Source organism: Phascolarctos cinereus, unplaced genomic scaffold (assembly GCF_003287225.1).
Source record: "Phascolarctos cinereus isolate Bilbo 61053 unplaced genomic scaffold, phaCin_HiC Scaffold_2;HRSCAF=192, whole genome shotgun sequence".
Taxonomy (NCBI): domain Eukaryota; kingdom Metazoa; phylum Chordata; class Mammalia; order Diprotodontia; family Phascolarctidae; genus Phascolarctos; species Phascolarctos cinereus.
In genome coordinates this window covers 330,080,825-330,108,704 of record NW_027555625.1, presented here as the reverse complement: position 1 = coordinate 330,108,704, position 27,880 = coordinate 330,080,825, and the positions used below count along the sequence as shown (strand labels likewise).

Sequence of the window (27,880 nt, the reverse complement as noted above, 5' to 3'; positions counted from 1 at the left end):
GCTTACAGCCTGATGGACTATACAACCAGCAAGATATCTGTTCACTCTCTTTTTAGATGCAAAGTGAAAAGAACAGCGATCAGGGTTCAAGTCTTGGTTCTGCCTCTACTTTGCTGCATGCTTTGGGTAGGATGTTGCACTTTTTGGAATCCTAGTTTTCTTCTCTGTAAAGTGAATCAGTTAGGTAAGATGACCTCTAAGATCCTTTCCAGTTCTGACATTCTGTGATTCTCTGGGGACTTAGTGCAGTATTTCTTCTTTGTTTGCCTGGATTTCACTAGTTTAGGGAACTTCCCCAGTGGGAAACTCACTCTACTGGTAGAACCAGCAGCTCTTCTGTAACTCATTGTTAAGTCACAAGAGCATAGATCTAGAATGGAAAGAGACATGAGAGGTCATGGAGTCCAAAGCCTTCATTTTGTAGTTGGAGAAACCAGTCTTGAGTCACTAAATATCTTGGCCAAGGCTGAACAGGTAGAAATGTCAGAGGTAGGACCTGAATCCAGGTCCCCTAATTCCACAGCCAAGATCCCTTCTACTATACCATGCTGCATCTTTAATGGACTTGGAGAGTCATCTTCACTACTGAGAGGTAAAATGATTTCCCCAGGATCATAGAGGCTGCTAGGTGGCACAGTGAATAGAATGCCAGGCCTGGAGTTCAGTCCTGGAATACCTGAGTTCAAATCCAGCCTCAGACACTTCCTAACTGTGTGCCCTGGGCAAATCACTTAACCCTGTTTGCCTCAGTTTCCTCATCTATAAAAATGAGCTGGAGAAGGAAATGGCAAACCACTTCAGTATCTTTGCCAAGAAAACCCCCAAATGGCACCACCAGGGGTCACATATGACTCAGCAACAACACCAGGGTCTCAACCCACATGTGTCAGAAGACAATTGAACCCAGGTACTCCTACCCCTGAATATGTCTTTCTATCCACTAAATTTTGTCATCTCTCCCACCCTCTATATTTCACAGGAAGATGTAGTTCAACCCCGGTGAGACCCTCTAAAGGTCTCTAGCAGCTCCCTAGCCCAATGCTTCAGACAGAAGCTCAGAAATAACATGAGTGGGATGCTGTGAGGGGGCAGGGCTCTTCCTGGGTCACAAAACAATTGCAGAGAGTGAGCCTGGCATGCCAATGTTAGTTCTTCCTCTGGAGGACTGGCTTTGGAGGGTCCCTCGTCTGACCTGGAAACTCTGGGGCCAAGAAGGCTCCACTCTGCAGCTGGGCCACGTTGTAGCTCTGAATGGCTCCTTCTGTTTGAGGAGTCCAGGGGGGTGTTTAGCATGCATTCCTGCATGCCGGGAGGTGGAGACAGGGTGCTAAGGGACACTCCCAGGAGGCAGCATCAGGCACCATGACAGAGAGAAAGGAAGTGACCTGGAAATGCCAAACAAGGAGAGGGGATGGCCCGAATAGCACAGAGCTGCTCGCTGCCATCGATAATGCACCAGGCATAGGCTGGAACCTCATCTTGGTTAGCATTCGGCGCACTGTAGGACTATCCTGGTGTGGGCTGCAGCCGCAGAGATTGACAGGGTGGAGATTAATCTCCCTGCCTCTGGGATTGGAGGCCAGAGCAAAGAAACAAGCTGCTTAGGTTTTCTATCACGTCCAGTGTTACCTCAAACAGCCGAAACGTCAAGGCCCTGACCCAACGCTGCCTTTTCAGCAGAATGCACTGATAATCCTAGGCAGTCTAAACTGTAATCCTTCACGCGTGATTTCAGCCCTGAACAAAGCAAGGCGAAGATACAAAACTTCTATTCTCTGCCCTCCTGCTCCTTTGCCCTGGGGCTCACTCTTTAGACCAATCACAGAATGATAGACTGTCAGAACTGTGAGAGGGGACCCTGAAGACGATAGAGTCCAAACCCCTCATTTTAGAGAAGAAAGCACTCACTGCCTTGTACCATATATCACTGGGCTATTGGAAGGGATCAGCAAACATCAATCCACAAGCATTTATTTGCATCTATTTTGTGCCAGCCACTATGCTAGCCACCAGGGATACAAAATGTTAAATAGTCCTTGACCTCAGAGAGCTTTTATTCTATCGGGGAGACAACATGTACATACATACATAGAGAACACATGCAAAGATACATGTATACATTATATATATACAACGTTAGATACAAAATAAGAGAAGGTAATTCTGGGGGGAAAGTACCTAGCAGCTAGTGGGTGCTGAAGCTGAGTCTCAAAGAAAACTAGGGGTTCTAAGAGGCAGAGGTAGCACAGTGGAAAGAGCAACATACTTGGAGTCAGAGGATCTGGGTTCAAATTCTGCTGCTATCATTTGCTAACTGTGTGATCTTGAGCAAAGTACTTGACCTTCCTGGGCCTCAGTTTCCACATCTATAAAATGTAGGGGTTAGACTAGATGTCCTCTAAGGTCTCTTTCAACTTTAAATCTATAATCACATGACAGATATATAAAGGACTGTCAGGTGAGGAGGGAGTGCATTCTAGGCATGGAAGAACAGCCAAAGCAGAGGCATAGAGATTGATTTCCATTGAGGAAGAATCACAACCCATCCATAACCGAATATGCAAATCCTATGTGTCTCTATGGCTTAGGTTACTTGCCCAGGCTGTTATGTTTCAGAGGCAGGATTTGAACCCAGTTCTTCCTGACTACAAGCCTAGGACTCTATCTACTATGCCATGATGCCTCTATTCTATGAAATATTCTTGTAAATAATTATTTACAAGGAGTTATTCTTATAAATAATAAAGCAGAGAAATGTGAACTGCTATTAGCATGTGACATGTTAATTTATGAAAATTTCATCTAAGCTCTCCCAAGCCACAGACTCTAAGGCACCATATGCTAGTGTTGGTAGAACACAAAGTCTCTTCTGTCCAAGTCCCAAGTATTCCAGGATGCACTCAGAGCCTGCTCTAATTCTGGCTACTGAAAGCCTCACACTTTAAAAAAAAAAATCTATCACACCAGCATTGACGGTGTGAGAGAAGTGTGCAAAAATAGCCCCAAAGTACAGAAGGAGAAAAAGCATCCTACTTACCACAGTGTGTGCATGACGTGCTCACACCTTGTGATAGGCGCCTCTGAAGGGTGGGGAGCCCCCAACGGAAAACAACTTCTTTCTTCCTTCAACTTCCAAAGGGGCCACTCACTCTTAAGATGTACAGAGTTTGAGCCATCCTGCAACCAGGAAGCAGCCATGAGTTCTGATGAACCCAGAGCCCAGCTTGTAACTGCTCTATCAGGCCTTTCTGAGCCCCAAGTCCAGTGTTCATGCCACCTAGCTGAACCCAGCAGATTATTTTATCTCCTAGACCACATCTTGCCATCTCATCCACAAGGGTAGCATGAGAGATCCCACCACATACCTTGCTGAAATCCATATATGCTATCTGGCATCTCCTTGGTTTACCAGTCTGGTACTCTCATTAAAACAAACAAACAAATGAATGAATGAATGAAAAAAGAAAGGTAAATAGATTACTTTGGCTTGATATAACTGTGGTGATCATGATCTTTGGCGATCATCCCTTTCTTTTCTAACTTTTAAAGAATCATCCTTTTAATAATATGTTTTAGAATATGGACAGAAATCCAGTTCCAACATATTGACCTGTCTCTTCTGAATTTACCTCCTTTCCAATTTGAAAATCAGGACAGCATTCACCCAGCTCCAGTCCTCTAGAATCTCTCCCAATCTTTACAACTTTGTAGAGACTGTTAACAGCAGCATAACCACCACACTGCCCATTCTTTCAGAATCCTGGAATGTTCATTAGGCCGTCTTATCATCCCATCTCGGATTGTCACTGTTTTAGCCTCCCATTCTATTGCTGAGCCATGAATCCAGCCAGAGGTCTCTGCTGCCTAAACATTGCCCAGTGTCTGTGAATCTTAATTTCCCATTGAAGCTAAATATGGTTCCCTCTCGAAGATTTTTAAAAAATCTTTAGAGTTAACAGCCCTACCTCCTATGAGGCACCAGTTCAATTCAAGAAATATTTGTTAAGCATCTGCTAAGCATACAGTCCTATGCTAGGTAGTGGGGATATACAAAATAGATCATTTTCAGGCCCTGCTCTCCAAGAGCTTACAATCAGGGCAGCTAGGTAGCACAGTGGATAGAGCATTGGCTCTGAAGTCAGGAGGACCTGAGTTCAAATGTGACCTCAGACCAAACACTTGACACCTACTAGTTGTGTGACCCTGGGCAAGTCACTTAACCCCAATTGCCAAAAAAAAGAGAGAGCTTACAATCCAATATGGCACAAGACCTGTCCAAAAGGAACTGGTTCCTTTCTAAATCTAGGATCTTATGAATTATGTCACAACAGAAAATGTGATAAGTGCAAAGGAGAAGCACAAAGTTCTAGGAGAAACTAGAGGGGTAAGAGACCATTTTTATGGAACTTAATAAATGCTGTTGATTAGAAAGAGTAAGAGAAGTCTCTAGAGAGAAGGTGGCCCTGTCTGGGCCTTGAAGGGAGAGAATTTAATGTAGGGTGATCTCATCAGCTAGGTGGCAGAGTGGATAGAGTGCCAGACCTGAAGTCAGAAAGGCTCATCTTCCTGAGTTCAAATTTGGCCTCAGACACTTACTAGCTGTGTGACCCTGGGCAAGTCACCTAACTCTGTTTGCCTCATTTCCTCCTCTGTAATAAAATGAGCCTGGAGAAGGAAATGGCAAATCACTCCAGTATCTTTGCCAAGAAAACCCCAATAGGTTATGAGGAGTTGGACATGACTGAAAATGACTGAACAACAAAACAGAAGGTACTGTAATGATAGCTTCTAAGCCAATGCTGTCCTGGAACATAAAAAATGGCAGTCATCCTACACTGAAGCCGCAGAAAAAGTAACAACAATGTTGAACTATTATTTTAACCCTGAGGATACAAAGAAGCCTTCACTGATTCATAGGAACTGATGCAGAGTAAAGAAAGCAGAACCAGAAAAACAACACGTGTGACTACAAAAATGGAAAGAAAAAAACCCCACTAAAACAAAGCTAGACACTCTCAAATTATGATGACCCAACTTTACCAGAGAACAGAGGGGGAAATGATGTGTTCTCGTTTCCTTAAAAGAGGGTGGAGGAATATAGGTGCAGAATGTTGTATACAATGTCAAGCGTATCCACAAATAAATCGCTAAATCTAGGGCTGGAAGAGATCTCAGAGGCTACCTAGTGCACACCAACGAGGGAAACAAAGCCCAAGGAACTTCAGTGATTTGTCCAAGAATACACAAGAAGTCAAACTCAAAGGTAAGATTTGAAAACAAGTCCTTTTGTCTCCAATAGCAGGGCTCTTCATTTAGTTTTGCTTAACAAAGTGTTGATGTTAGAGTGGTACACTCAAAGTGACTATGATAGCAAAACAAAAAGCAGCAATAGAATGTGAATAAAAATAAGAGGCTTCACAGAATAACTGTTCCTCCAGGGCTTATAAGCACAGCTACTGAAGACCTAGAGAAGAAAGTTCTTGTCACCAGAGTCCTTGGCACTGCCAAATGGTTCAACGTTAAAAATTGATATCATTTTGTCAGTGAAAATGACATTAAAAAAGAGGCCTCACCATCTGCTTTGCCACTTCTTTCTATGCATCATAGGACCTTTCACTCTGGTTCATGTTATCTCCCCGATTAGAATGGGAGTTTCTTGAGATGTGGGGCTGTCTTCCAGCACACAGTAACCATTTAATAAATGCTTTATTCATTTATTCATTCATTAATTCAATAAAAAAAATGTTTCCTGCTTCCTTCTTCTTCCCTCCTCTCTGCCCCAACCATACTGCAGGCCTATGCCAAGACAACTCTGCCCATTTCTATGCTTCACATAGCTCCTGGGAATCCGTAGGAAAAAAAAAAATCTATCCTCCATAAGGTTCAACCAATCAGAGATCTCTGGAATTTCCAGGACCTTGGTCATTATCATTAGCTTCTGTTTCCTCTATGCAAGAGGGAGACCAGAAAGCAGCTCTTCCCGAAAACCAAGGTCACCCTTTCTGAGCATAGTTCATTCAAATCTTGACCCTCTGATAAGCCTCCTACACTTCTCCCTTCCACCTGGAACCTTATCATCAGAAGACCCAGGTCTGCTCAGGTCCCACCTGAATAGAATATAATCTACAGAATGGCAAAGAAGAGTCCTGGGCTATACCTTTCTACCATCTCACCAAAGGAATATAATCTCCTCTTCCTCTTCTCACTATTTGCCAGGGGCTTTCATTTGGACTTCTCCATCTCCCTTGTCTCAGGATGATTTGTGCACTTGTCCTTCCTCCATTAAGCACATTACTAAGTATGCTAATCACTAAGTATACAAAGAAAGGCAAAGGACAGTCCCTGCCCTCAAGGAGCTCACTATCTAATCTGAGACACAACCAATAATGTACAAACAAGATATATAGAGGATAAATTGGAAATAATCAACAGAGGGAAGACACTAGAATTAAGTATTGAATATTGTATAAAATAAAATTACAATATACAACATATTAAATATTATGTCTAACACATACCACATGACATATGAAATGTTAATATATAAAATTCCTTAGGAGGAAAGTTAGCCCTACAGAAGAGAAGCCAGGTTGGGGGTGGGGGGACTACAAATGTCTCCAAGTACATGAAGAAAAGGTTAGACTTGTTCTTTTTGGTGCCAGAGGGCAGAAAAGGAGTGATGGGTGAAGGAATCTGCAGAGAAGCCAACTTGGGCTTCAAGTCAAGAAGTCAACAACATATATCAAGTGCTTATGATGTGCCAGGTATTGTGATAAGCACTAGGGACATGAAGAAAAGCAAAACCAGTTGATGTCAGAAAAATTCCCTAATAATTAGAGTCACCCAAGAGTGGAAAAGGCTGCCCTGAGAGGGGGTGGGCTCCCTCCCCCCACCAAAAATGGTCTTCAAAGGGAGGCTGGATGAGCACTTGTTTCCTACATTATAGTTGGGATTCCTTTCAGGTATGCTTTGGACTACATGTTTCTTCTGACTCTCAAGGTCTGTGATCTTTGTCTTCCAAGCACAAGGTATTTGAACAGAACAAACACTTATTAAATGTTTTATCAATAGATGGGTGGATGGGTAGATGGATGGATGCATAGATGGATGGATGGATGGATGGATGGGTGGATGGATGGGTGGATGGATAGATGTATGGGAAGGCAGAGAACCCACGTTCTAGGCCAAGCCAAGCCATAAACCCACTGTGTGACTTTTGACAAGTAACTTCTCTCTAGACATCAGTTTTCTCATCTGTAAAATGGACAAGGTTGTAGGGGTTGGGAATGTTGGACAAGATCCTTCAGGTACCTTCTACTTCTTACTTTCTTTGGCTCCTGGCTTATGCTTATTTATAGTACATGATCTGATAAGGAATGGCAACCTTCGCCTACATTAGGGAAGGAAAGCAGATGGCCATGCTTCAGGACAGCCTGATTCTCTGCCAAATTGGCTTCAGGAAAAGAGCCAGCCCTTGGCCCAAATCCTTTCTGATGCAAAACTCTTCAATAATAATAATAATTATAATTATAGCTAGCAACTACAAAGCTGGCAACTGCTTTACATGTTATCTCATTGGATCCTCATGACAGCCCTGTGAGGGAAATATTTACAGATAAGGAAACTGAGGCTGAGAGAAGTCAAGTGACTTACTTAAGGTCACACAGCTGAGAAATGTCTGAGACAAGATTTGAACTCAGGTGTTCCTGACTCCAAATCCAACACTCCATCCACTTTGGCACCTAGCTGCCTGAGGGAAGAGAAATTGAGTGGTAGGGAGTTTTATTCCTCAGGGAAAACAGGGAAGTGGGATTAACTCATTTGCCCCACAGGAGAATATGGCTGACTCTCTCTGTTGAGTTGCTCAGGGAAAAGAGGAAAGTGGGGCTTACTCACTGGCTGCCCACAAGAGAGGATAACTATCTCTCTGCTGAACATCTTTCCAGAGGAGAAAGGAGCCCCAAAGAATTACCCAGAGCTAGGACCTGGGCTGTATCTGTTTTCACCTACCAAAATGTCAGCTTCAGCCCCAGGCCAGTAAATCCCATGTCCAGCAGGAGAACTGTTTCCTGCATAAATCAGGATAAACCTGGCCTCTGAGTGCCACCTGATCTTGAATTTTCAAAATCACTTCATACATTAATTTACTACATCAATAATTTCCATACGAGGATGTTGTCAAGTAAGAAATACGGGGTGTGCTGACGGAGGCAGAGCTGCTGGGGATGATAAAAGGCTTGGCTTTCAGGGGAGACATAAAAACACTCAAACCACAACAGAAGATGCTGAAGAAATAATTACACTGAGTGATGCCAACTGTTGAGTGACTGAAAGAGTCCCAACCTGAGAACGTGATTCACACAATCAGCAATTAATAGCTTAGCCATGCTGGACCCTTTACTGAGAGGAGCTCAGAACCCAGTTGCACTGGGCCAAGCTGATCTGCCGGCTTCTTAGGGCCACCACCTGCCAGGCATTGTCTGAATAGTACCATTTTCCTAATGGGGAGATTCCCCAGGGTAGTTAGCAATTCTCCAATATGGCCTAGTACTGAGAAGCATTAAATCATAAAACTTAGCTTCTCACATGGTGGGAGGAAGGGTAGAGAGAAAGGGCTTTAGAGAATTTCAGAACTAGGAGGCACCTTAGGGATAATCTAGTTGAACATTCTCTTGGGGAAACTGAGGCCCACAGAGATCAAGAGACTTGCCCAAGGTCATTAAGTATCTCTTCCAATCTCTCAGCAACCAGGAAATTCAAACTACTGGGTAAGGGATTAAAGCAAGCAGCTAGATTGAAATTGCTTTGGGGAGATAAAAACATAAATTCAGGCTGACAGGTCATTATGGAAGATTGTTATTTTACAATGAAATTTACAAAATGCAATGACAGAAGATTCTGGCCACTTATATGTTGAGCTAGAGCACAGGCAGCTTAATTGGGGCCCCTTCCTGGAAGGGCCTGCTCACATACAGTATAACAGGAACCTGCCCTTCAGCAATATGGTAGCGCTGCCCAGATCTTGAGCAGGACTGGGCAAAATGCAGCAGAATCATCATCCTTTGCTAGAGGTGGGGGTGGCGTGAGGAAGTGGCTCTGTGGCTGCTCTGGACCACCTGAAGTCCATGTACTCCTGGCCTTGTTCCAAAGACATTTCCTCTCTGGGGAAGATCTAAGCAATACAATTATCCCAGGAGCAAAAATTTGGAGGGTTTGTATTGAAGGTCAGGGGGTGGATGGCCAACAGATTCTTTGATAGACTCTGAGCCACTCTATTAGCACTGACATCTGCAACCAGGGACCATCTCTGCTCTACCTAAACCAAATCCTGCCCTTCCTGGGATAGGAAATACTCAAGTATTAGCTTTCTATGATCAAAATCATAAAAATGTTAGAACTGGAAGGGACAATGGAGATCAGTGAATCAACAATTATTTCTTGAGCACCTACTATATGAAAATCGGGCATCTAGGTGGTATAGTGGATGGAGTACTGGGCCTGGAGTTGGGAAGACTCCAGGTCAAATCTGCCCTCAAACACTTACTATCTGTGTGATCCTGGGCAAATCACTTAACCCTGCTTGCCTTGTTTCCTCCTCTATGAAATGAGCTGGAGAAGGAAATGGCAACTCACTCTAATATCTTTGTGAAGAAAAATCCCAAAAGGGGTCACTAGAGTCAGATGTGACTGAAAAACAACTAAACATACAAACACACACATATGATAAGCACTGGGAATACAAGCACAATGAATGAAATAATTCCTACCCATGAGGAGCTCACCTTCTTTTCCGGGGTGGGGGGAGTGGGGAAACAAACAATATATATATAAAGAGGATAATTACAAATAAATACAAAGTAATTTGGGAGGGAGGGAACTAGCATTTGGGGGCTCCAGAAACCCAGAAGCAGAAGGTGGTGCTCCAGCTTCATCTTAATGGAGGAAAGGAATACTATGAGAAGGAGGTGAAGAGGAAGTGCATTCCAGGCATGAGGATTAGTGCAAAGGCACATAAGTGGGAAATCTTCGGAGGGTTAGGAATGAGGAAGAGTAAGATAATTTGGCTAGAGTGTTGGGTGTGTGAAGGGGAGTAGTACATACTAAGGCTGGAAAGAAAAGTTGGAGTCAGGTAGTGAAGAGCTTTAAACGCTATTGAGTGGCATCCTAGAGCAAGAGCTCTTAAGCTGGGATTCACTGAACCCCATGAGATCTATGGATAGTTTTCAGGATGTCTGTGAGCTTGGATGGGAAACATTACATCATTATTTTCACTAACCTCTGACTAACATTTAGTATTTCCTTCCAGTCACTAAAAATATGATTTTGAGAAGGGGTCTGTAGGTTTCACCAGACTGCCAAAGGGGTCCAGGACACAGAAAGGTTAAAAACCCCAGTCGTACAGATAATAGGAAGCCGGTTGAGTTTATTAAGCAGGGAAGTGACATGGTTAGATCTGTGCTTTAGGAAAATCCCCCAGGCAGTTGTGTACAGGATGGCCTGGAGCATGGAGAGACTCAACAGGAAGGCTGTAACTTAAGACACCTCAAAGGACCAAGCAAATTCTTCAATTGACATGCCTGGTCCTTCTGGATTAAGGCAGGGAGATCAATTAGGAGATTGTTGCAACAACTTAGGTGAGAGGTGATGAGGCCCTGAGCTAAAGTGAAAGGATTAGATGTGAGATATGTTGTAGCGAATGAAACAACAAGATGTGGCAACTGATTGGACAGGAGAGGCAGTTAGGATGAGGAGTCAAGAACTTTGAACCCCTGGGAGACTGGAAGAATGGCAATACCATGCTTTGTAAAAAAAAAAAATCCAGCCTGGATTCCTCATTTTGCAGAGGTCAAATAACTTGCCCAAGGCCACATAGCTACTAAGTAGAAGACCTAGAACCAGACCTTGGATTTCTGATTCCAAGACCTCAGTGCTCTTTCCATGATGTCATCTCATTCTTCCCACAAACAGGTCTTCATAGCAGTCACATTTTGTATTTCTGCAGTGATTCTCCATGTGCATTCCGGCCACCTTCATGCCTTGCCAATGGCCGCACTAGTTCCCCTACCTTCACCTCCCCCACCTCTTGTTTTCTGAACAATGATAAAATCAACAATCATTCCTGGAAAGAACATGCTCACAGTCACCATCCCTCTGACTCCCTGACCAAAACACCAATTCTTGGCTATTACAACGTAAGCTTCTTGATGGCAGAATCTGCCTCTTTTTCTTTTTTCTCTTTGTATCTCCAGCACTTAGCAGAGTGCCTGGCACCTTGCAGGTCCTTAAAAGTCCTGTTTCTTGGTTAATATGGAAATATGTTTTGCATGACTTCAAGTGGATAATTGATGTCATATTGCCTGCCTTCTCAACAGGTGGGGGGAAGGACTGGAAGGAAGGAGAGAATTTGGTGATTTTTTCCTAAATAATGTTGTAAACAAACAAATTTTAAAAAAGAAATATTATTTCATTTCATTCATCCTGAAAAGGATGATGTTTCCATTGGAGTCATAATCAAGCATAACAACCAAGCAAAATGACCAAACAAGATGCTCAAGCATTTCTTGATCTTGATTCTTTGACTAGGCCAGCCAAAGCAGTACCATGGAGAGAGGCACTTCCAGGGAGCCTTGCTAAGAAGGTAAACATGTAGGTGGTTGGGATTCATATTCTGGAGGGTTCAGAACCTCCCTTCTTTGAGCAAGCCTCTCAACCCTCTTTCATTCATTCAGGAAATACCTTCTTGGCCAGGCAGTGTGCTAGGTGCCTCAATTTTTTCAACACAAAGCTGGTGAGAAATTTTCTCAGCACAAAGAAGCAGGTGCCTCAAGTCATAGCACCTTGGCTCTGCTACTCACTCACTGTGTGATCCTGACTAAGTGACTTCTCCTTTCTGAGCCTTGGTTTTCTCCTTTGTAAAATGAAGGGATGGATTAGGCTGTCCCTGTGAATAATCCATGTCAAAGGGACCATGATTCTATTCAATAAACATTCAGCAAATATTTCCTGATATCAATTATGGGTAGTCCCCTGTGGGTACCATAGAGGAGGGGGATGCAGAGATCATTAAGATATGGTTCTTGTCTCCACAGGATTTATAATTTCTAACAATATTTCTAATAATTTTATAATTTCTAATAATTAATCATTCTACTAATAATTTCTAATAATGCATTACTTATGCAGCATCCCCCACAGAGCTGCCAAACTGCTATTCCTAAAGCCTAGATCTAACCATACCACTCTCCAGATGAAGGAACTTCAATGACTACTAGCGCTATCCTTCAAGAAGGACACACCCAAACAGTCTTAACTTCTGGTGTAGCAAAGAATTGGAAACAAAATAGATACCTGGATAAGTAAATTAGTCAATGGACAATTGTAGGGCATAGATGCAACAGAATATTAGCTTGCCATAAGAAATTATGAATCTGATGTACTTAGAGGAGTATGAGAAGATGTGAACTAAGGCAGAGCGAAAACCAAGACAATGAAATGCACAGACAGAGGCAGTTGGGTGGTACAGTGGGTTGGAACACTGGGTTCTGAAATCAGAAAGACCTGAGTTCAAATTTGTAACCAGACACTGTAATTCTCAGATACTGTAATCCTGCGCAGTCATTTAACCTGTCTGCCTCAGTTTCCTCAACTGTAAAATGGGGAGCATGATAGCATCTACTTTCCTGGACTGTTGTGAGTATGAAATGAGACAATAATTGTAAAGCACCTAGCACACAGAAGGCACTTAATAAATGCTTATTTCCTTCCTTCTTCCTAAACAGAACCAAAAAAAAAACAACAAAAGATGAAACTGAATACTAGTTAATTATAATGAACAAACTTGGCCCTGTAGAAGAGGTGAGAAAATATGTTTGAAATATTGCATGTATTATCAGAGTCATCTGATATGTTGGTTAGTTTTGTTGAATGGATATTTTTTTCTCTTTCATTTTTTATTCTTTTTAATAAGCAGCTAGATGGTGCAGTGAATAACAGCACTGGGCAGAGAGTCAGGGAGATCTGGGTTTAAATCTGGCCCCAGACACTACTGGTTGTGTGGCCCTGGGCAAGTCATTCAACCTCTACCAGTTTTCTCATCTGTAAAATGGGATCATTATAGCACCTACCTCCCAGGGTTGTTGTGAGGTTCAAATTAGATGATGACTATAAAGACCTTAGCATAGTGTCCGGCATGTACTAGGTGCTGTATAAATGTTAGTTATTATTATAACTAATAACTTGCTGGGGAGGGAAGAGGAGAAGAATATTTGGCAATAAAGATGATGTAGGAACAAAAGATGTTAATAAGAAAGAAGTTGCAACAGTTCCTTATTGCTTCTGGAATCAGTGGCAAAACTCCTCTGTTGGCATTTAAAGCATCTCATAACTTGGATATGGTCCATCCTTCTAGACCTATTTACATCAATACCCTCCCCTGTGCATACCTGCACACACACACACACACACACACACACACACACACACACAAACACACACTACAATCTAGTTATTTGCTGAAAATGATATTAAATCTCCTGCCTCCATGCCTTTGCATAGGTCATCCCCCAGGCTATCCCTCCTCACAAGTATCTCTTGAAATTCCTAGCTCCCTTCAAGGCTTAGCTTAGGTGGCACATCCCATGAAGCCCTTTCCTGATCCTCCCAGGTGTTAATGCTTTTTCCACTTCTCTATATTTATTCCACACATATTTTACATTTATTTCTGTGAACATGTTATATCCCCTCAGTAGAATGTAATAAGCTCCTTGAAGGCAGGAACTGTTTTGCTCATGTCTGGGTATCCTCAGCACCCAATATAGTGCCTTGTGTATGGCAAGTACTTGTTGCTATAGTTCAGAAAGGCCCCCACCCATCAAGTAGACCCTCGTGAATGATATGGATGAGAGTAGAACTGGATTGGGAGGCATGGATGGGTTATAATCTGCATGACTTCAGAAAACGCCCATATTGACGAGTTCACAGGTTGAAGTACCAAAGAATTCTCAGCTTCCAGCATGAGGTTCCTGTACAGCTTAAGTGCTTAATAAAAGTTGGTTGTATACCTTCCAACTACCTTCTATTTATCTTGTATGTACCAATTGATGTAGATCTTATCTCCTCCATTTGAATTTAAACTCCTAGAGGGCAGGGACTATTTTGCATTTTCTTGACAGCACCAGGCCTGGTCTAGTGCTTGGTACATACAAGTGCTTAATGTTTGTTGATGTAAAATATCTGAGGTAGCTAGGTGGCACAGTGGATAGAGCACTGGCTCTAGAGTCAGGAGGACCTGAGTTCAAATGTGACCTCAGACATTTGACACTTATTAACTATATAACTCTGGGCAAGTTGCTTAACTCCAATTATCCCACAAAATAATAATAATAATAATAATAATGAAGTATTTTAAAGATGGAGGGGGACATACAAAGTAACCTGAAAAGCAGAAGAAACCCTGGTTTCTAACATAGCTGCTCTGCCACACCTTAAGATGTGGAAATAACACAAAATCATGAAATTCTGAGTTGGAAGGAACTTTAGAAATCACCTCATCCAACCCTACTGGATACGTGAATTCTTTTCTAGCCCATCTCTGACAAACAGTCATTCAGTGTCCAGCTGGAAATCTCTCTCCATTATTTCCAAAAGAGGGTGATCTCCCGGACCATCTCCAATGTTCTTACCAATGAATCCCACATCTGGAGATGCTGTCTGGCTTCATGAATAGGATGCCCTTGCTCTGAAACTGTTTCATGAGAGTGATCTTGTTTGTGGCTCTGTGTCTGACCTACCCAGATCAGCAAGGAAGGGGATGGAAATAAATAAATATCAAGCGCATTATAGGACAGGGTCCCCATACCATGTGCTCCTCAAGGATGTTCAGGCAAGGAGAACTGGTCTCCAAAACTTCTCCATGCCTATCCTTTGCTTCTTCTGCTATAATGCACACGTTTCACTGGCAGCTGAGCTGGAGCTTAGAGATCGTGGCTACCAGTCTAAAAATGGGTCTAGTGGTGTATTCAGAAGCATGACTAAGCAGCCTTCCTGCTTCCACTGAGGCTGGACTCCACCTGCATAATACAAGTGAACCAGACTAACCTCTACACTTCTCTCTGGGTCCCATCTCTCACCCAGCATTGACAGGAAAAAGACCAGGTACACAAAGCTCCTTCTCAGGTACCCAAGTGAGTTACAATACACCATAGGGGAAGTGCTGATAAAATCAGTTTACAAAAAAGGGCATTCCCTATAATAGTGGCCCTTGATGAAGAAATTCCCCACTATCCTGGGAAGTGGAGCTGAGGGCAGCTGGTGAGAAGACATCTCCATCCGAGCCACTGTCCCATCATGGCCTGGACCACTTTCAGGAAGCCTTCAGCTGCTGTTGCTGCTGCTTCTCTAGTATAGATCTTTTACAAAACCTTCAGACTGCACTTCAATTGATTTCCTGGCTCTCTCTCTTTCATTTATTTTCTGTGTTAAGAGCCTGGCAAGACTTTCTCAAAACATTAATCAAGCTAACTTCATTGAGCTTTTTATGCTTTCACACACACACACACACACACACACACACACACACACACGCGCACACACACGCGCGCGCACACACACACACACAGCTTCTTGTAGTAAGATGGATTTTTAGTGACTTAATTTTTGAACATTATTTCAAATGTGGGGGGGAGTCACAGCTCAAATCCTTTGATACCTATCATTTTTTAAAGTATTCACTTAAAAATTTCAAATTGAACATCAATACAAACAACTAAATGTGCCTAGTGAATACTTATCTTAATTATGATAGAATCGCAGATCTAGAGTTACAAGGGACCTTAGAGATCAAGCTAGTCCAAATCCCTCCCTTTACAAATTAGGAAAATGAGACCCACAAGTTTTAAGTGACTTTCCCAGTGTCTCAGAGGCAGTATGCATCAGTGGTAGGATTTGAACCCAGGTCCTGTGCCTCAAAAGCCAGTACTCATTCCATTGTCTCATGCTGTCAAATGAAGTAATATGCTACTTCAGTCCCTCCAACCTCCTATAAGGATTCTTTGTCCATCTACACATTCACTTTTCCTTGTATGATCATTGTCACACTGTGTATCTTTACCCTAAATTCTGCTTTTTTAAAAAAAAATTTCATAGTTTCATAAAGTTCTTCCCAGATTTCTTTGAATTCATCATACTTATTGGTCTTAATTGCATTAGTATTATATGACATTAATTTCTTATCCCCTTTCCATACTGTAAGCTCTATGAGAGGAAGGGTCAAGACTTATCCAATTCTGTACCTCCTCCCATAAACACAATTGTCTCTTAAGAATTGAAAATGAAAGGGAAAGCTAGGTGGTGCAGTGGATAAAGCTCTGGCCTTGGAGTCAGGAGAACCTGAGTTCAAATCTGGCCTCAGACACTTGACACTTACTAGCTGTGTAACCCTGGGCAAGTCACTTAACCCCCATTGCCTCACCAAAAAAAAAAAAAGATTTGAAAAAGATTTGACATACCGTCAAGAGACCAGCGTATGGTGGGTGTGATCAGACTGCAACATATAACCAACAGGTAGCTTCAAAGAATAATAGGAGTAAAAGATATCATCAGGAACATATAGGATAGGAAGAGAACACTGTCTGGTCATATAGTGAATTGAGGTGATAAGATGACTGGTGCCTAAGAGCTCTGTTGGCACCCTTGAAAAATCAGGGGAAATTGAGAAAGGTCTCCAGCATGCTTGTTGAGTTGCTAGGACTACAGGGATACAAAAATTATTATATCTACAGCATGTATTAAGCACCTATTGCACACTGTTCTCGGTTTTGAAGGAAATATAAAGGTCAGATAAAGACCCAAACCTGGAGAAGGAGGACTAGGAGAAGGAGGAGGAGGAGAATACATGATAGCTCTGCCTGCCAAGTCTGGCAGCAACAGCATTCTGCCACCCAAATGTGGTGGGTTTGTGTTTACCCAATGGTTCTTGGTGTCTCTTTTAAATACCAAATAGAGTCTATGCACATAGCTGCAGGCATTGCTTTCTACTGATCCCAGCATTAAGAGAGCTAAAATAACAGTTTCTAACAGTGTTTGTACGTTTAAGGAAAGGGGCACTTTACAAGTGTTAACTATTTCTTTCACACCCATTACTTCATTTGACTGTCATGCCAGCCCAGCCAGGACAATGAGGCAGGAGTTATTAGCCCTGTGCTTAAAAGTGACTTGCTCAAGGTCTTATGCTAGCAAATGTCAGATCTAGAGTTAGGGCTAGAACCTGAGTCTCTCAGGCCTTGTTCAGCTTTCTCTCCACTACACCCAGTAGCCTCTGCCTTTGGGAATCTGCCTTAAAAACCTACAGCCCTAGCCTTCTGCTTTGGAAGAATTAGGGCTGACTGGTTATCATGCCCACAGAACCCAGAATTTCAGTGTGTGAATTTGTCTCTATCACAATAGATGTCAGTGATTTACCAAATTGTTGCCCAATACACTCTGTCTCTGACTCCACAAAGCCAGAGAGCCAGGTCACCAGGTTGCCCAGCAATTTCATTCTGAAACCTGGGGTTTTCAATGCAATCTTGCTCCAGAACTAAGCTTCTTCTTTCAGATCACATTTTGCTACCATAACAAGGCAACTAGAAGGTGTCAAAACACAGGCTATCAAGACCTCTGGGCAGACATCTTGGAGCAACCTGCCTGGGGGTGTTAGAATGTCTCAGCTACCAACATTCAGGCTCCATCCTCTACTCATTCCCATGAGAAGGGGCCACTGCAGTTTCTTTTCCACTCAGGAGACACACTGGCCATATGGGTTCAGCTCCCTCCCTCTTTGAGCTTTTTCTAAGGAAAAGTACTGATACTTATTCCAGTTTTGAATTGAAGTTAGAAATCAGTGACAATCCTTTTGTTTTTCTTTCCCAGAAAGCTGAAAAATCTCATCTGGATGCTAAACTTAGGGGCTAGTACTTTGATCCAAGGCACATCTGTCCAGCCTGGCCATTTGGTTTTAGAAATTGCAATGGATTTAAAGCCAGTTTCAAAAACTGCCATTAATCTTCCAGGGCACAGATGGCTGCACCCTCCTCTGCATGCGAGTTGGCAGTGGCAGGAGAGCCCTGGGGGTGGGGTGGGGCTGGAGGGTTCAGGTAAAGCCAGCCTGCTTTGTACAGGCAGAAAAATGCCTAGCAAGTCTGGCCTCCCAGGAGGTAATGGATTTTAGGAAGAAGACTTTGAGCTGAAAAGCCCTTTGCATTCATGATGGAGCCAGACTGAATACAGAGGCCATCCATAGGGCCTCTGGAGAATAAGGGGAAACTCCCCACAACTGGCAATGGATTACAGCTGGGAGGCATTGAGAGCACATTGTGGGTTAAGTGCCCTGGACTTAAGTGTCAAGAAGGCCTAAATTCAAATTCCTCATCAGACACTTATTAGCTGTGTGACCTTGGGCAAGGAACAAGCATTTTTAGTCATGGTTTCCTCATCTATAAAATGTACATATTAATAGCATCCACTTCACAGGGTTGTTTTTGTTATTGTTCAGTTGTTTTAGTTGTGTCCGATTCTTCATGACCCCTTTTTTGGGGGTTTTCTTGGCCAAGATACTGGAGTGGTTTGCCATTCGCTCTCCTCATTTTACAGATGAGGAACTGGGGCAAACAGGGTTATGTTAAGCCCAAGGTCACATAGCTAGTAAGTGTCTGAGGCCAGATTTGAATTCTGGAAGATGAGTTTTCCTGATTCCAAGCCTAGTGCTCTATTTTCTGTAGTGAGAATCAAATGAGATCACTAGGGTAAAATGCTTTGCCAACTTTACAATTTACTATATAAATGCTAGCTGTCACTATGTTATTGTTATTGTTATTATTATTATTATTATTATTATTATTATTATTATTAATTCAATAAGCATTAAATTTCCTCTAGGTGCTAAGCCCTGTCCTTGGTGCTGGAGAGGTGCTGGAATGAAGAGTGGCAGTTACTAGCCTCAAGAAACTTATCCCCTAAGAGGGCAGATAGAACAAGTAGACAAATGAGTGTGAAGTAGAACACGGCAAGGGCAAAGGTAAAGGTCCAGCCAAAATATTCCTGGACAATTTAAAAGGAGGGTGCTCACTTTCAGATCAGGAGATCAGCAAAGACTTCAGAGAGAAGATGGCACCTTGCCAGGTCTTGAAGGAAGAAAAAGATTTCTACAGGCAGAATGATAAGAGTGTGCTCCAGGCATGGGGGCAGCCTGTGTGCATGCATGGAGAGGGCATAGAGAGTGTGCAACTAAATCAGGAAAGAGCCAGGAATCCAGTTTTGCTGGAATGTGGAGGATGAGAAGTGAAATAAGCTATGTTGGATCCAGATTGTGAAATAAGGTAGGTTGGACCCAGAGTGTGAAAGGTCTTAAGAACTGCCCTTAAGAAACTTTATTGAAATAGTAACAAGGACCAGCATATAGCCATGGAATGAAAAGCCTTATTCACAAATAATGTTATTGATAAAAGTTGCAGAGGAGATAATGTACTCATACCGAAATCCTGGAACTCAAAAGAAAAGTTTGGTAGTTAACATTTGAACATGCATACCCAAAGGGAGAAAATAAAAAGGTGATACAGTCATACGAGTACCTCCAGACCACATAGACAGAAGATATAGAAAAGAGTGCCTAGAAGCAAGTAATAACAGCAACAATATTAATAGAATTTATATAGAGCTTTGAGATTAGCAAAGTACTTACCACATATTTTTTCACTTAATCTTCACAACAACCCAATGAGGTAGGTGGTATTATTATAATTCCCATTTTAACAGATGAGGAAATGCCCTAGTTCTGTGACTAAATAAATGTTCCATGACTAAATAATTGCAGGCAAATTCTGAGGCAGAATTTGAATTCAGGTCTTTCTCACCCAAGGCTAGGCTCCACCTAGTTGCCTCTTAATTATAAATTAGGCTTGGAGGTATGATAGAGTAGTGATAGTGGATTTCCATTATGTGAACATCTACCAGAGCTGTCTTTCTGGCAAAAGTAGAGGGAAGGATAAATTTTTTTACTTGGTTTTATGATTCTAACCCCATTTTTCAAAAGGACAAGCAGTGAGGGGAGCTGCTATTTTGGATCTTATTATGGACAATAAGGGGGAGGAACTGGTTATTGAAGTAGAAATGTTGGGAACCCTAGGAGGAACTGACCACCTTAGAACTCATGTTAGAGAAGGAGAAAAAGACTGTGGGAAGCAGATTTCAAAAGGTCCAGAGGACAAGTAGGTAAGATATTCTAGTTTAAAATTCTATGAAGAAAGTTAGTCCAAGAAGAACAGGAAACTTTGAAGACACAAAGAAAAGTTATTTCTATGAATATTAAAATGGAGAGTTGTCCAAAGAGACTCTTGCGAATACAGGGGGAACTCATTAACCAACTTAGATTTTTTTTTCAATGTCTAATTTAGATTTTGAAAATACTTGTAGTAGAGATAAAAACATGATCAGATAAGGTGGATGAATATGAAAGTGTGGCAGTCTTTTACAAGAATAGTGTAAAGCTCAGAATGAGCAGGGTGGCAAGGAATACTGTAGCCAACAAAACAAGGAGGGGTGATTAGTTAGCTATGTTGGGGAAAAAAGGAAGATTACCAAAGGGGTAGGACTGCTACTTGAGGTAAAAAAATAATGGCTCAGAGAAAGCAGAACTATTAAACTCCTATTTTTTTTGGTTTTCTCTGCCAAGGAAAATAGTCTTTGGACTGGAAGGGATAAAACAAAAATGACTGAAAGGAAGTGAGAACCAAAGATAAACACGGAGAGAGTAAGAGAATAGCTGTCCATGGATGATTTCAAGTGATTAGGCCTGGACAAACTCTATCACAGCATTCTTTAAGGGAAGCACAATTTTTTCTGTAACATGGACCCCTATGGCAGTCTGGTAAAGCCTCTGGACCCCTTATCAAAATAATGTTTCTAAATAATGGAAGAAAATGCTAAATAACAGTTGGGTTAGCAAAAATGAAGGTGACTTTTTTTACCATCCAAGTTCACAGACACTCCATCACCATCACCACAAATCTATCCACAGACCCTTTGGGCATCCATAGACCCTAGGTTAAAGACCTTTGTTATAGGATCATAAAAAACTCCACTCGATGGCATGTAAATCCCTTCACAAGGTGACTCTAGCCTTTATTTCTAGACTCAAAATACATTCCTCTTTATATACTCTATGTTCCAGCCAAATGACCTTGTTACTGCTCCTCAGAAATGACACTCCATCTCCCATCTTTGTACCCAGGCACTACTTGGCCCCCATACCTGGAATGCACTGCCTCCTCACTTCTTCCTTTAAGGTGAAGCTCAATAGGGAAATATGGTTTGCATGACTAAACATGTATAACCTATATGACATTGCTTGTCTTCTCAATGAGGAGAGAGAGGCAGGAGGAAGGGAGAGAATTCGAAACTGAAATTTTTAAAAAATGAATATTAAAAGTTGTTTTTACAATTGGGAAATTGGGGGGGAATAAAGTATTTAAAACTAAGCTCAAACACCTCATCCTAAGTGAAACTTTTCTTGATCCTGCAACTGCTAGCCTCCCTCCCCCAAACTACCTGGTATTTAACTTTCTGTTTACTTGTATTTATTCTCCTTATATGCATTCTGTTTGTGACACTTATATAGGGTGTCCCAAAAGTGTCAGTGCAGTTTTATGCTTTTTATAGCATATTGAAATAGAAATGATGGGAACCCTAGGAGGAATTGACCACTCCACCTTTGATCTCATGTTAGAGAAGGAGAGAAAGGCTAGGAGAGAGCAGATTTTAAAGGGTTCTACTGTTGGGTTTTTGTTGAGTCATTTCAGTAGTGTCTGACTCTTTCTGACCCCATTTGGGGTTTTCACGGCAAAGATACTGGAGTGTTTTGCCATTTCCTCCTCCTGATCATTTGACAAATGAGGAATTGAGGCCAACAGGGTTAAGTAATGTGCCCAGGGTCACGCAGCTAATAAGTGTTATATGTCTGAGGCCGGATTTGAACTCAGGTCCTCCTGACTTAAGGGCCAGTGCTCTATCCACCATGCCACCCAGCTGCCCCTACCTAGCTATCTTTTTAAAGGGTCCAGAGGAGGTTTAAGCTTTGGTAGCTTAAAACTGCACTAACACTTTTGGAACACTGTCTATATCCTTGTTGTCTTCCCCTATTAGAATGCAAGCTTCTTTTAAGTACAGATTGTTCCATTCATTGTACCTGGATCCCCAGTACTTAGACTAGTGCCTGGTAGATACTTAAATACTTGTTGACTGATATCCAATATCCTTTCCGGCTTTATTCATTTTGTTGTGATTCTGATTCTAGAAAACTGATGGCTGAGTACTGTTAGTCCCACCGAGATCAGATATGGCTTAAACAGAGCAGAGATGGTCCTCAGGGGCAGGTGTCTGTGAGTCCCACATTAAGAACTCCTACTCTAAAAATGAGGATACGTGACTGCTGAGTCAATGATCTAGGATGTGCTCCAGGATGAACTAAGAACAAAATGCATATGGATTTTCAAAAATTAAAATAAGAGGAAGCCTAGTGCTAGGGAAAGTACACTGGTTTACATAAAAAAATATTTATAGCAACACTTCTGATGGCAGCAAAGAATGGAACAGAGTAGATGCCCCTCAGTGGGAGAATGGCTAAGCAAAGTGCAGTACTGAATGTAAAGGAATATTGTGGGCCTGTAAGAAACACATGGGCATCACAAATACAGAGAAACGTGGAAAGAATCCCATGAACTGATACAAAGTGAAGTAAGTCAAGCCAGGAAAACAATAGGCATAATAATCACAATAATGCAAATGGAAAGAATAATCACCATAAAACAACTGAAACAGAATGTTGTGAAATTTAAAAGACGCTTGGCCCCAAGATAAGAGAAGATACCTCTTCCTTTCTCTTCCCCACTCCCCTCTCTACTTTACAGAGACTGGGACCCATGGATGCATATAACATCACTTTTGTTTTAATGTATTAATAGGTTTTGCTGAATGCTTTCTTTTTTTAAAAAAAATTGTTTATAAGTGATACATATATGAGTTATAAGCAAGAAGAGAAGGAGTGATTCAGAGGGAAATATTGGTAATAGAAGAACACAGGATATCAATGGAAGGTTTTTTTTTTAAGTAAATTGAAATTAAAAAAAAAAAGGGATCACTAGTTTTAGAGTCATAGGCTTAAAGCCTACATCTGACACTACATGAGGACCTTGTGCCAGGCATTTAATCTTCCTGGGCCTCAATTTCCTTCTTTGTAAAGTGAAGGGGTTGAACTAGATGGCTTAGACATCCTTTTCTACTCTAGACATATGAACCTATGAGTTAAAAAACTGTGCTATGCCAAAAATCTTGACTTTGATTCTTCACAAGAGTTTGGGGTATGTTATTAAAGGGACAGTTAATATCTAGAAAAAGAAGCAATGATCAAAAAACATTCATCAAGAACAGGTCATGCCAGACTAAACCTATTTCTTTTTTGGACAGAGTCATTGTCAGGAGAAATCAGGCTAGTGCTACAGAGAATTTGCCTTAATTTTAAAGAAGCATTTGATGAAATATCTCAAACTATTCTTGTGGAAACAATGGAGAAATGTGGGCTAGATAATCTTATAGTTAGGTGAATTTGGAGCCAGTTGAATGCTCTAACCAGTCATTAATGGTTCAGTGTCAACTTGGAAAGAGGTCTCTAAGCTCCAACAATTATTCTTGGGCTTTGTGCTGGCTAACAATTTATCAGTAACTAGAATAAAGTCATGGGTGGAATGCCCCAACAAATTTGTAGATTTTCTAAGGCTAGGAGGGATAGGTAACACAAAACATGTCAGTTAGAAGATGAAAGTGTCTCAACTAGTTATACCATTGGCCTGAATATAGTAAGACAAAATTTAATAGGGATAAATTTAAAGACTTGTGCTTGGGTTCATAAAATCAAGTAGCTCAAGGTGGGGGGGGGAAATTATGACTTGCAAACAGTTCTTCTGACAAATATTTGCAGGGTTAGTAGACGGCAAGCTCAAAACGGAGGAATGGTATGACATGGCAGTCAAAAGAACCAATGTGATGTTAGACATCATTGAGAGGCACAATGTCCAGGTCTAGGGAGGTGAAAGTTCCATTGTACTTCATTCCAATTGGACCACATCCGGGGTACCACGTTGACTTTTGGAAGCCACATTTTAGGAAGTACAGTGATTGATTGAAAGCATCAAGTACAGGGCAAAAATATTAAGAAAGGGCTTTGAGATTATGCCATATGAGGATCAGCAAGAAATGGAGATGTTAAGCCTGAAAATGAAAACTCTTAAAGGGACATGATGGCTGGCTTAAAATATATGAAAAGGTTTCATGTGAAAGATGATTAGACCTGGTTGGTTGTTTTTTGTCTTGAAAGGACAATAAGGTTGATTAGAGCTGAGGGGAAACTTAAGATGCCTCAGGGAGTGGTTGGTTCCCTTCAGAGAGGTCCTCAAGCAAAGCCTTGATGACTACTTGTTAGGAATGTTTTCAGGTTGGCCTACACAACTTCTGAGATCCCTTTCAACACAGAAATTCTGAAATCACTAGGTTTTCATGTTATCCCATAAGCACTGGGGTGCCACTGATGGCTTTTGATCAGAGAAGCAATATGATCAATTAAGTGCATTAGGAAGATTGTTTTTGTAATTGAATGATGGACATTGGCAATAGCAACATGCCCATCAAGGTACTGGGGTCTTTCGTTGGATCAGAGTGAACAGGTCTTGGGCTCTTTCTCTCTTTACAAATGCCATTCTTCCTGTTGCCTCTGCAGTAACTAATTAACAAATTGCTCCACAAGGCAATAAATATATTCTTCTTTGCTTTACCCTGGGGATGTGACAGTGCCTAACTCAACTGAGGGTTGATTTCAGTTTTTAAAAACAACAGTAACTGTTCTTTGTCAAATTGGATGGATGGCACTTCTATATTTATGCCAACTGTCAGCTACTAACTCAGTAAGATGCAGAAGGCAATGTTCTTACTTGGAAATGGGCACACCTTTCTTCTGAACCTGATCTTGGCACAACAAACTCTCTGAGTCAGAAGCCTAACCAGCTATCCACAGAATCATTCTGGCCCCAGAGAGTTTTTTTTTGTCTATGTGTGGGGGCAGGGAGGGTTGTGTTTTAATTTTTTTTTAAAGTGCCACTACCAGGAATATGTCCCAAGGAAGTCAAGCATGGAAATAAAGCCTCGCATATACCAAACTATTCAAAGGAATACTTTCTTTGGTAGCAAAAAACTGGAAACAAAATTAGTGTCCATCAACTGGGAAATGTTCAAAAAACTATAGCTCTTGGATGTTATGGAATTTTACCACACCATAAAAAAGACAGATATGAGGAATTCAGAGAAGCACAGGAAGATTTGTATGAGCTGATGCAGTGAAGTAGAGCTAAGAGAACAAAATTTACAAAAACTAAAATATCGTAAATTTTAAAAACTAATAAAAAAGATGGGAATAGTCAGTGTTGGAGAGGCTGTGAAAATACAAGCACTCTAATGAATTGTTGATGGAGTTTTGAATCAGCAAAGCAATTTTGACAATGCTAATAAAGTGACTAAGATGTCTATACCATCTGACCTAGACTTCTCACCACTAGAGGTCAGTGACAGAAAAAAAGGTCCCAAATAAACCATAATGTTCATAGTAGCACTGTTTGTAGTAGCAAAAGAATTAGAACCAAAGTGGCACCCATAAGTTGAGAAATGGCTAACTAAATTGTGGTACTTATATTAAATAGAATATTATCATGCCATAAGAGATGATTAATGTGAATGTCACAGGGTGAGGAGTGGAAGACTGGACAGTAGGCCCATGCTTATGAGCATGTGCAGCATTCTCTGCTGATGCAATCCTTACATAGACTTCTGAGCATCCAGTCTGTTTGCCATAGGAAGAAGAGGAACCTTTTGATTGGAAGTTGAGCCTGAACTGAGAATCCTTACAAGAGGCACTAACCAGATGATTTGACCCCCTCCAGCCTGGCTGGTTCTAATGAGGAGAGTATGCAGTGAGACTTTGGGTAAGGAGAAGTCTTGGTCCTTCTCTCCACCCTGGCCAGCATGTGGCCTGTGAATACAAACAATTATCTGTTCCCTTCCTCTGCAGATTTGTTTTTTCTTACTCTTAGGTGGACTACCAGGCTAGACTTCAACCTTGTAAACTTCAGAAGATCCAGAGACCTCATCTAGGAGCTGGAATCCAAGTGTTTATATGAACTGCTGAGCCAGAGAAGAACAGAGTACCTAGAGATCTGCTTGGCACAGCCAAGCATGGATTGGAGGCAGCCAAGAGAAAAATATAGCGACTCATCCATCAGCTACACTACACACAGAAGTAAAATGTGACGGGGGCAAATGCTTTGTAACATCTGCTTTAAGATTGTGCCCATTCTCTCAAGGGACTGAAGTGATATAACCCTAAGCACTGAGGGAACGATCTGTAACTTCTGTTCTTGCTATATGTTCTCATTAAATATCCCTTGGCAAAAATCAGTTTATATCAATTCATTAAATGATACTAGGGCACTAATTGGTAAATCAATTACCAATGACATAAGGGGCATGCTAACTATAATTGCAGATTGATAATGGGGAGAAAGTACTGCAGTGGTGGCTCATACAGATGGCACTAGAGAAAAACACCATCAAAGCCTCAGAGGTACTTGTAGAACCTTGGAGAGGATAGAACATGACTCTGGGAACCCAGTATTAATATGAGCTTTGGGATAAGGACCCCTAGAGTTTATAAAAGAGTGAAACGTGGGAAGACAGATGAACTGATGTAGAATGAAGTATGTAGAATAAAAAAATATGGTAATGATAATTAGTATTTATATAGTCCTTAGACAGGCAGCTAGGTGGTTCAGTGGATAGAGCACCAGGCCTGCAGTCAGAAAAACTCATCTTCCTGAGTACAAATCTGGCCTCAGACACTTACTAGCTGTGTAACCCTGGGCAAGTCACTTAACCCTGTTTGCCTCAGTTTCCTCATCTGTAAAATGAGCTGGAGAAAGGAAATAGCAAACCACTCCAGTATCTCTGCCAAGAAAACCTGAATGGGATCATGAAGAATCAGACATGACTGAACAACATAATCTTTTAAGGTTAGCAAAGCACTATACACACACACACACACACACACACACACACACATACACACACACATATACACATATGTAATATAATTTGATTGAAAAGTATATGTATATATACACGCATACACACACTCATAATGATCACACCAACGTAAATGGGAAAAAAAGAACAAATGTTATGCAATGACAATGGCCAATTCAGCGAAAGGAGATGAGAAGATAAGAAAATACATTCTGCATGGAACATTACCTATATCTCAGATCCCAGTTGATAAATTGGTCAGTTTTCCTGAACTCTTTCCCCCCACCCCACCCTTTCGCTTCTTTTTTTCAACTTTTTGTTATAAAGTACAATGCTCAAGGTAGAATATGTGATGAACTGGTAAATCAACGTGGCCCACCTCGGTGGGGAGGAAACAAAAGAGAGAAAGAGAGGGGGGAGGGAAGGGGGAGTGGAGGGGAAAAGGAGAAAGCCTTTCAGGTTGAGTCTACACAGCTACAGGTGACAGGTCCACATGGTCCATACAGATCACAGAGCACAGTGCCTGACACAAAATTAGCACTTAAATGCTTGTTCGTTGATTGATTCTAGGCAATTACATGGTGCAGTAGGTTGAACACTGGACTTGGAGGTACAAAGAACTGAGTTCAAATCCTGCTTTGGACACTTACCAGCTGTGTGACTGGGCAAGTCACTCAACCTCTCTGACACCTAATCTCAATCTCCTCATTTGTAAAATAGGGATAATACT

General features: G+C 41.6%; 2 long non-coding RNA genes across 2 annotated transcripts in view; one reads left to right on the top strand and one right to left on the bottom strand.

The window, feature by feature from the left end:
• LOC144455648 (uncharacterized) overlaps positions 1-27,880 on the bottom strand; it is a 76,076-nt gene that overhangs the window by 18,826 nt on the left and 29,370 nt on the right. Inside the window, exon 2 of the long non-coding RNA XR_013484366.1 lies at positions 3,038-3,177. This is a non-coding gene — a long non-coding RNA (uncharacterized LOC144455648). The remainder of the gene's footprint in view (positions 1-3,037; positions 3,178-27,880) is intronic.
• LOC110216836 (uncharacterized) lies at positions 395-26,513 on the top strand. The gene is made up of 3 exons (XR_002326889.1): positions 395-592; positions 25,926-26,054; positions 26,163-26,513. It is a non-coding gene; the product is annotated as an uncharacterized LOC110216836 (long non-coding RNA).